This window comes from Corylus avellana, chromosome ca1 (genome assembly GCF_901000735.1).
Source record: "Corylus avellana chromosome ca1, CavTom2PMs-1.0".
NCBI lineage: Eukaryota > Viridiplantae > Streptophyta > Magnoliopsida > Fagales > Betulaceae > Corylus > Corylus avellana.
The window spans coordinates 30,972,419-30,982,225 of NC_081541.1; positions in this window are offsets into that span (position 1 = coordinate 30,972,419).

The window sequence follows — 9,807 nt, forward strand, 5'->3', positions numbered from 1 at the left end:
TCCTTATACCTCTTGGTATTGTGTTTCTGCCTACATTGAGGACAATGTGTGATTCAAGTTTGGGGGTATGGAAAAACACTTTGTCTATCTTTGTCTATTTATTTTTGTTTTTATTTGTTTTGTTTTATTTGTCTTTTTGTGTTAAAAAAAAAATATGCTATGTTTTTGTCAAGTTTGAGTTAAACTGTGACTGTGGTTTGCATTTCATTAGCTTGCTTAAAGGGTTGAACACATCATTATGTCATTTGGAGTCTGAGTCCTTTGACTTATTTTTGGGTAAAAGAGATTTCACTTGTTTTGAGATAAATTTTTATGAGCACATTAGCATGTTTTCTGTGAGGTATGATGTTTGAGCTTAAGCTTGTTCTCTTTGAGATTTGTTGGATGACCTATTGATGAATAACCATTGGCTTGCAAGATATAAAAAAATAAAAAAGTAACTAAATAAATAAAAAGAGAAGGAAAAAGAAAAGAAAGATCATGTTGAGTTTTTCACTGAGTAACCGGACCTCTTGCCTCATTAAGTATTGAGTGTTCGTGTCAAAAGGTGTGAAATTCAATATTAATTTAAGATATGGCTAGTTTGGCTTCGTAACCTTTTTGACTTAAGTTACTAAGCCCTTAGAGATGTTTTACATCTAGTGCCCTAAAGCCACCTGGCTTGGGAGTCATTGGCCTAACACTTGTTACATGGGTCAATTAGAAAGCTTAAGGGAGTTAGACACTACAAAGTCTGTTAAAAAAAAAAAAAAAAAATTGCATATCTTGCCTTGGTTGTTTCATCTGTTAGGGATTCTTACAAATTTTATGGAACTTGTCTTGAGTTTAAGCTGAAAGCTTCATGATTGTATGCTAATTACACTTTACACATTTCAGAACATATGAAGTCTAAATTGTTCATTTATGAGTGATTTGATTCTGGATTTCCTTTTGATAGTGATGATGGTGTTTGTCTTTTTAAGTTTGCTCATGAATAAGAACCATGTTTTATGTGAAACTTCTTTCTTGTTAACAACATAGTACTACAATGTTTGTGGGTATCATTCCTGTTAAGCCCTCACGAGACTTCACTCGTCCACTAGGGATGCCTAGGGGTTTAAAAGGCTTGTTGCATATGCTAAATGCAATCGTCTCTCCCACGAAAGAGGATTTATGTTTTGTTTTGTTTTGTTTTCATTCTATTTTTCGTTTTGTTTTGCTAAGGGACTAGCAAAAGTTAAGTTTGTGGGTGTTTGATGTGTGCCAAATATTGCATATTTGGACCCCTTAATTTACTTGTGTTAATCCTTTAGCTGTGTTATTATCTGATGTTCTGTGTTAGTTTTGTGTTTTTAATATTTTGTAGGTGTTGAAGAAAAAAACTACTTTTTGGAAGAAAACACACTTTGAGAAGACCTAGATGATATGGTTAAGTTTAACCAAATCCAAGAAATGGGTAAATCGGATTAAGGATAAGATTGGATAAAATTTCGAATTGGATTCAAATTCAGATTCTACACGTCTCAATATTTTGACCATAACTTTTCGTTCACATATCCGATTGAGGTGATTCAAGTGGCGTTGGAAAGATAACTCAAAATACTACAATTCATTGTGAAATAGGATTTTCCTAATTCGGACGTTTACTATTCCAAAATCGTCCCGTAATTAAATGGTACAAACCTGGACGAATTGTATCCGATTTCAACTTGTAAAACCCTAAGTTTTAGGTCTATAAATAGGGAATTATCAGATTAGTCCAAGGGGGCTACGAATTTGAAGATTGCAAAGGAGAAAGAAGAGAGTTTAAGGTTTTCCTAACTTTTGAATCTCTACTTTGTGATTCTTATTTGTAAGTACTCGATTTTACATTATGAATTCAATCAATTTTGTTTTGTCTTTCAATAACATGAGAGGCTAAACCTTCAACTAAGGTTGAAAATGAAGCTTCACTTATGATTAGCAACTTTGTTTCATGTATGTAATATTTCCCAATTTAATGGTTTAATTGCTCTATTGTTTTACTTCTAATCAATTGGATTGAATAACTCTTGGATATCTTTTGTGATTCAAGGATACACTTGATGATTTAAGATTATTCAATACAATTGATTGCTTGGTTTTCTTTGTTAAAAATTAGATTTCCCCTGTGATTTATTCTCTGGATACAATTGATGTTTTGATAAAGATTGGATATTTTCTTGTGATTTACGGATACAGTTAATGATTTGATCGAATATTGGATTTCTTTTGTGATTTGGGTTATGAATGGATACATGGGATCTTTTGATTAATTCTTTGAAGCAATAGTAAAACAAACTTAAGATTTATATGTGAGAACTTTGGGGAATATTATAGATCATGAAATTGTGTTGTTATGAATATGTGAGTGCGGATTCCGAAACCTTAGTGCTTCGTCATAAGATTTCAATCACTTTAAATTGCTCATGCTTTTGCTTTTTCATTCAAACAAAAAAATCTCTCAAAAATTTAGAACTAGACTAGGGTTTAATTAATTTAGATTTAAAATTGCTTTCAAGAATACAATTCCCTATGGGTTCGATCTCGCACTTGCAATCCATTAAACTACAATCGATTCGTGCACTTGCGAGTTAAATAAATTTGCACAACAATGAGTTTTTTAATTTTGTAAAGGGTATTTTTGGTCTTTGGTAGGACATTGACATTATGTCGGTAGTTTAGGGGAAACATTGATACAATTGATAGTTTGGAATGAACATTGATAATGAATTGATAGTTTGGGGATGGTATGTGTATTTTTCCCTATTTATTTAGTAGTATCTTTCCTTCATCAGGTAGAAAATCAGAGATATTTTTCCTTAAAGGTTGTAAGGTGTCTTCTATAAGAATCATAGAATTTTTGAATAAGAGCATGATACAATGTTCTACGAGGTCACAGCGCTCTCAAAGCAGCCACCATTTCCAACATTGCTTACCCTAACCTATCACAAAAATAGGTCCTATATATCCTCTAACACTAACGGGTCCATACCAGCATTCTCATCCGGCTCTTCGTTTTGAGAAATTAAATCACTAGTTTCGAAAGCCAAAATGTGAAAATGCATGTTTTTCACTCTCCAACCGACTCCTTACTTTGCTGGAGAAAATCACTAGTTTGGACAGCCAAAATTTTAAAATGGATGTTTTGTTATTGTTCAACCAACTCCTTACTTTGCTGGAAAATTTGAGCAGCATCAATAGTACTTTGACTAGTATGGAGCACTATTCACTCCCTATATGTTAAAAAAAACATTAAAAATTTGACATTCTTTCTCTTCACACGAATAAAGAAATCTTTTTAAAAAGAATATTTACATAAAAGAGAGAAAGTAGATTCTTAGTTTGTAGAGCCGGATATATGTGCTTTGAAAAAGTGGATACCTAAAACAAGGAAATGTGATTTTTAGTTAAAATAAAAATAAATAAATTTAAAGAGTCGGGATGACAATGCTCAAAAGCAAGGCATCAAAATTTCTTCATATTGTTAACAATGGCAGAAAATGTTTTAGATACAACCGCCAATCATAGTCTCATAGCATATATATATATATATATATATATGCTAGAAATCAATCAATATTTTGTATTTCTTCTTGTTCTGAATTACATAAATCTTGATATTTTACTATTTTATAGCTTATTTTATTTAATTGTTTCTTCTCTACTTGTTTGCAATTCTAAATTTTAATTTGTCACAACACTTTGTATAATTTTACCTTAATTTGACTTGAGGAAGGTGCACTACCACAAGAATCATCGATCATTGTCGACCTAAAATCATTGATGTACGTGTTGCGGCGGGATCGGACCCCATCCATACAAGTGGGTTTATTAAAGAAGGATTAAGAAGTTTGATAATAACAATAATAATAATAATAATAATAATAAAAGAGAAGAAGCTTGATGAAGCATAAGACCTGCATAATTCTCTCCCTTATTTTTTCCTATTCAAATTCGAGAAAAAGGAAAAGAAAAATTACATGAAAAGTAAAAACGATAGATGAGCAACCCAAACAACAGCAAAAAAACAACCAGCAATATTGAGTACAAAACATGCATAATTCATTGGATACTCTACTCATATTGATAAGACAACCAAAAAATAATAAGAACTCGTCAAACAGAGTTGCATTGTTTGACAAGTAACACGCATTTGCAAGAAGGCTGTGTATGTACGAGAAAAATAGTTTTAATATTTTATGTGACATTTTGTCATTCCATGAACATGTTTATGCCGTGGATAAGAGATCAGCAGTAATTGTCATATTCAATATTCAATGAGACCTATTAAAATCAAAACTACTCATACAACTCATTGTACTTGTGATGTTTCTTTTTCATAAGAGTTCTATTGTTATGAAATACCAATTATAATTACAACACTACAAACTGATGTGAAGGTTTATGTAGATTAATTGTATCATACCAACTTCTAGTTTGTTGAGCAGTTGACACATGATACCATATACATAGGCTGTCACATCGATTAATCATAAAGTTTTTGTGGTAAAATTAGTAACATTTCAAACATTTCTGATATATAGCACAAAATCATCTAATAAACTTTCAACACATCTCATCCATTTTTAGGTTAAATTTTGGGAAAACAAGGGGGCTTGGAGGGCCCAAGCCCTCCATGTAGGTTCGCCCCTAACTAGCGTCGTGTGCCCTAGATATACATAACACAAGTTAGGAATGTCACATCAATAATTAAAGACGCATGAGAGCTCTAACTTAAGTCTTGTATGCACAGACATAAGATACAAACCAAAGCCTTTTAGGAAATTGGGGTTGTCAAATTTATCTTTATAACGAAAAAGGATTGGCCTAACTCTTAATAAATCATAGCTTTTTTTAAAAATAAAAAATAAAAATTTAAATGGTTAACTAGAAGTGTGGCATATATAAACATTGTGGGTTAAAAGAAAAACCAATTATTATTATTATTTTTTAAAAACATATACTTATTATGGATAAGGATTCATCATATATATATATATATATAGCTTTCAGTTACCAATATATGCCATAAATATAGGATATGTGGCAGAAAGCTGCCTCTTTCGAGCTTGATACGCGGCGGAACCTAAGACTCTTCTTGTAACTTGAAATTATCGTTTGCATTATTATTATATAAATAAAAATAAAATAAAGTAGTGTTGATGCCGTGGATGAGAAGTCAGGCGTAATTGTCATATTGAATGACGCCTATTTAATTCAACTCATGGTAGCTGAGTTGTGATGGCATCCAATGTTAGATAATTTTAATTTTAATTTTTTTTTTTAATATTTTTTTCTCTGAGCAATGTTAGATATTCACATTCATAACATAGAATCTCATCAATTTCTTAGTAATATTGCAGCCACTAACCCAATCTTAATAGCCAAGGAAAAAAAAAAAACATTAATTTGGCCTACCTCTTGAATGGCAAAATTCCAAATGAAACTTTAAGTTGTGTATATTTTGTTTATCAGTTTCAAAATGCATTATTTTAGGGACTTTTTTTTTTTTTTTACATGTCCACATAAGAGGGGGAGGAAGATTCGAACTAGTGATCTCCACTTCATAAAATGTGGTCCTCAGCCGATTGAAATTTTAGCGACTTTTAAATTATGTTAATGAAAACATAATTAAACATTTGATAAAATCACGCATTTTTTAAGAAGTAGCTAGTAAAAATGTAGTTCAGTGTTTAAAATCATGCGTTTTTAAAAAGAATTTCTTGCATGTTACACAAAAACATGAATTTTTCAATATTTTCAAACGCACTCCAAAAAAGACGCTTTTTATGATTTCATTTAAAAATGTGCGTTTCGCCCACAAAACCATGAGGCCAACGAACGTGTTGAATCAAAAAGTAAATGCCTATTATTGGAGATCATGACAATCAACTAATGATGACTAAGGTTATGTTTGATACGCCAATGGTTGTTCCATTAAAAAATATATATAGAACTTTTATTAAAAATGGAAGAAAGTAGAATGGGATAACCATTCTCAAATTGAGAGGAATAGTTATTTCTTAATTGAAGAAATGGTTATTCCCTTTGAGCATCTCCACAATAGTGGCTATTTTAGCTACTTATTTTCAATACAAACTCTAATGAATTGTCTATTTAAGTCTCTACTTTCTTTAGATATAATTTTTATTGTTTATTAAGGGAGGAGGAGATGGAGAGATAGAGGTGAGAGCGAAATGACTAAAATAATTATAGAATGTGCTGGAAACACAAAAATGGCTGATAATAGCTAGCTATTATCAACCTTTTAGAGCATCTATCGGAGATACTCAATTCCAAGTGTTACAATATATGTATACTTTAACACTAATACTATTTTATCACATATTATTCTGTTCTTAATAAAAGCTATTCGTTTTTTTCTAATAAAATAACAATTCCACGTAGCTTAAGAAAGTAACACATCCATAGCTACAAAGTTATTCTTGCATCGACAGTATCACGTATGTACGCTGAAACAATTCCTGTCCTTTCGGTTAAACGTATTCAGCTTAGACACAAACACGGCCATTAAGGAGTACCATTGAAGTGCTTGCCTGTTCATGTAATGCAGCAAAATAAGTAGACGTATATATATATGCAGATCCAGAATTTCAAGATTGAGGGGGACCAAAGTACTGGTGAATGGTGATAATGGAAAGTAATCAAACATAGGGCTGGGGCCACCTATATAAATGAATGTAAAACTATAAATCTTAAAAATTTTAGGGGACCATGCATGGCCACACTTACATAAAGAGAGAGCCATGGCTTCCCTTGGTTAATTTTCAATTTATTTATTTATTATTATTACTATTATTATTATTATTATTATTTTCATTGAGTTGAATATATATATATATATATATATATATATATATATGTTTTTTCAAGCTTAAACATTAATTAGCTAATTGAACCTTGTCAAAATGAAATTTGACTCGTCTCTTACATGGCTAATTTTTTAAGCAGATAATTTTAGGATAGTTTGAAAATCCTAAACCTCTCAAAATACCTATTAGAGTTGAGATAATTAATTCTTAATTTTTTTACTCATCAACCCAATGAATTTTACCAAGAAACGTGATAAAAATTGTCTCATCAAGGTGCATACTATCACTAACACTGGACAACTACTAATTAAGATAATGATATCCTATATATTAGTAACACTTAACAACTACTAATGCGCATGCCTCATATATCTTTTTAGCCATGTAACATCGTCATTCATATTTTGGTCCCATTGAATGAAAAATTCTGGTTCCGTGCCAGATGGCCACCCCAATCATGCATGGAGCTCGGATCATCACCCTCATAATAGATGTATACACATATATATACTTCAATATATATCTTCATTATATTTACACAGAAGTATTACATATAGGCCAAAGATCAACGTTACAATCTTACATAATCTACAAAATATATCAGTACTCCAAGCTAATCCCAGATTATCATCGATCCATGCATTAATACTTGTTACATAAAACTACAAGGGTTTTCATAACAAAGCTTAATATATATATATAGAAAGAGAGAGAGAGAGAGAGAGAGAGAGAGATTCAGTGTTGGGAAGGCCAAAGGAAGGCTCCCATGGCGAACTTCCTCTTTTGGGTGACATCTCCAGTGAGAGGCAAGCCGTACTCATTCAAGAGGCAGTCAAGCTTCCACTCAGGCATGCTCTCGTAGTCACTCTTTTTGAACCTCGGATAGTGAAGAGGCATCTGGAAGCTGCAGCAGCGGCTGTCTCTCTTGCTCCCTTGCTGCTGCCCATTTGGCCCCAGCACCCCTGCCATGGCGGCATAATTACCACTGTTGGAGCAACCAATTCCACTCATCCTCTCCTTTTTTCCTCTCACTGCTAGCTAGCTTATTGAGTAATTGAGCAATATAACTCAAACATCCCTTTTATAGACATCCTAGATAAGGAGAAAGAACAACATGAATGGGAGTGCATTGATGTTTTGAAAGCGAACCATGCATTATGAAAAATGTAATGGATTTTACCAGATTATTATGGTGAGGGTTGAGAATCACAATTTAATGCATCTGAACTACCCTGAAAGCCACGTATCTGTGTCTAAATTCATGGCAGAGAATTGAATGGTTAGGATTATTATTAGGCCATCTATTTTCTTTTGCTTTCCGTCCAAGTTATAAACTGATGTGCCCAATTCCAGCTTTGATGTTATATATATCCAAAATCAGAGAAGTGCCCAGAGAGACCAGGACAAGTCTGATTGGTATCAATATTTGGCCTATATTTCTTTCATATTTTCTTACAAATTTAATAGATGATCTATTAAATTTGTAGAGTCCATTATTGACTTGTGTGAGGTCTACATAAGTCCACAAATTTAATTAACGGTTGATTTTGTAAGATGAAATGGAAAAAATATGAGCCAAATATTGACACTAAGCATTTCTCATTATCGTGTCCTCCCAAATGTAATGTGACTTTTAAAATTATCATTATTAAATCTGGATGTATTGATAATTTTAAAAGTCACATCACATTTGAGATGACACAAAGAAAACAAGAGTCATCATTCTAGCATTACTGATCAACATGGGTAGCTAAAATAAAGAAATGTGGAGTCGGATATATGTGCCTTCAAAAAGTGGATAGCTAAAATAAAGAAATGTGATTTTTAGTTAAAATTAAAAAATAAATAAATAAAATAAAGAGTTGGATGACGATGCTTAGAAGCAAGGCATCAAAATTTCTTCAGATTGTTAACAATGGCAGAAAATGTTTTAGATACAACCGCCAATCATATAGTCTCATACCATATATAGCAAATTTCAGTAAACACAACATGAACAAAGCAGAACCAGAGAATTCTCAAGTCAGAGAATCTGATTCCCAAGCAACTTCTTAAGCATTTCTATGATTTAAGAAGAATCTGGATTACTAGAAGATGGTACTAATTCCAGCTGCATATGCCTATAATATTCCAATACAAGTTAGGGGCAAATCTTCCAGTGAGCATTTGACAAAAGCAAGAGTTTCTTGCATCAGGAATATGTGCTTCTCAACAGAAACTTCTTTTGGATTCTCAGGAGCTGCTTTATAGCAAGTGATGGCAAATCTACCAGCATGTTTGAAGGGGAAACATACATGTGGAAGGACCAGAATTCTTTATATTCTACAAAGGCAGACAAAGTTCGAAGTACATCAACTTGTCATTCCAAATTTGAGCATTAAGCAGATTCCGGGATATACACGGAAACAATGCAGAGCCGAAGACGCGTGATTCAGAGAATCTGATACTCAAAAATTTCTTGCTGCCATTCTTTAGTGATCATGTATGAAAAAAAACACAGGAGGAATATGATTTTGAACGAGTATATTCAGCACTTACTGGGAAAAGAATCTAAGAGACGAATCTACATTAATTAGTCTATTCATGTAAATAATGGAACAAATTTGTTCTCTCACAACTTTGGGACAGTAATTGTCAGTGAGGGAATTGTTTTCTTTGACACCAATTGTAGGCCAGGAATTCAAATGTTTGTTAAAGTAATGATTAAGTAATTAAATTTACCTCTTTCTATCAACTTAAATTTTTGGGATATGGACATCACCTATTAAAAAGGAGTTTGAGTCCACACGTGAAGGGAAGTGTTAAAATAATGATTAAGTGATTAAATTTACCTCTTCCTATCAACTTAAACTTTTGAGATAACTGATAATTTAACAATGTCTATAGGATGGCTGATATATCCCAATGGCACCTGATATAGGCTTTGTTTTGCCACCAACTATCAGCCGTTTTAACAGTTTATTGGACAGTTGTC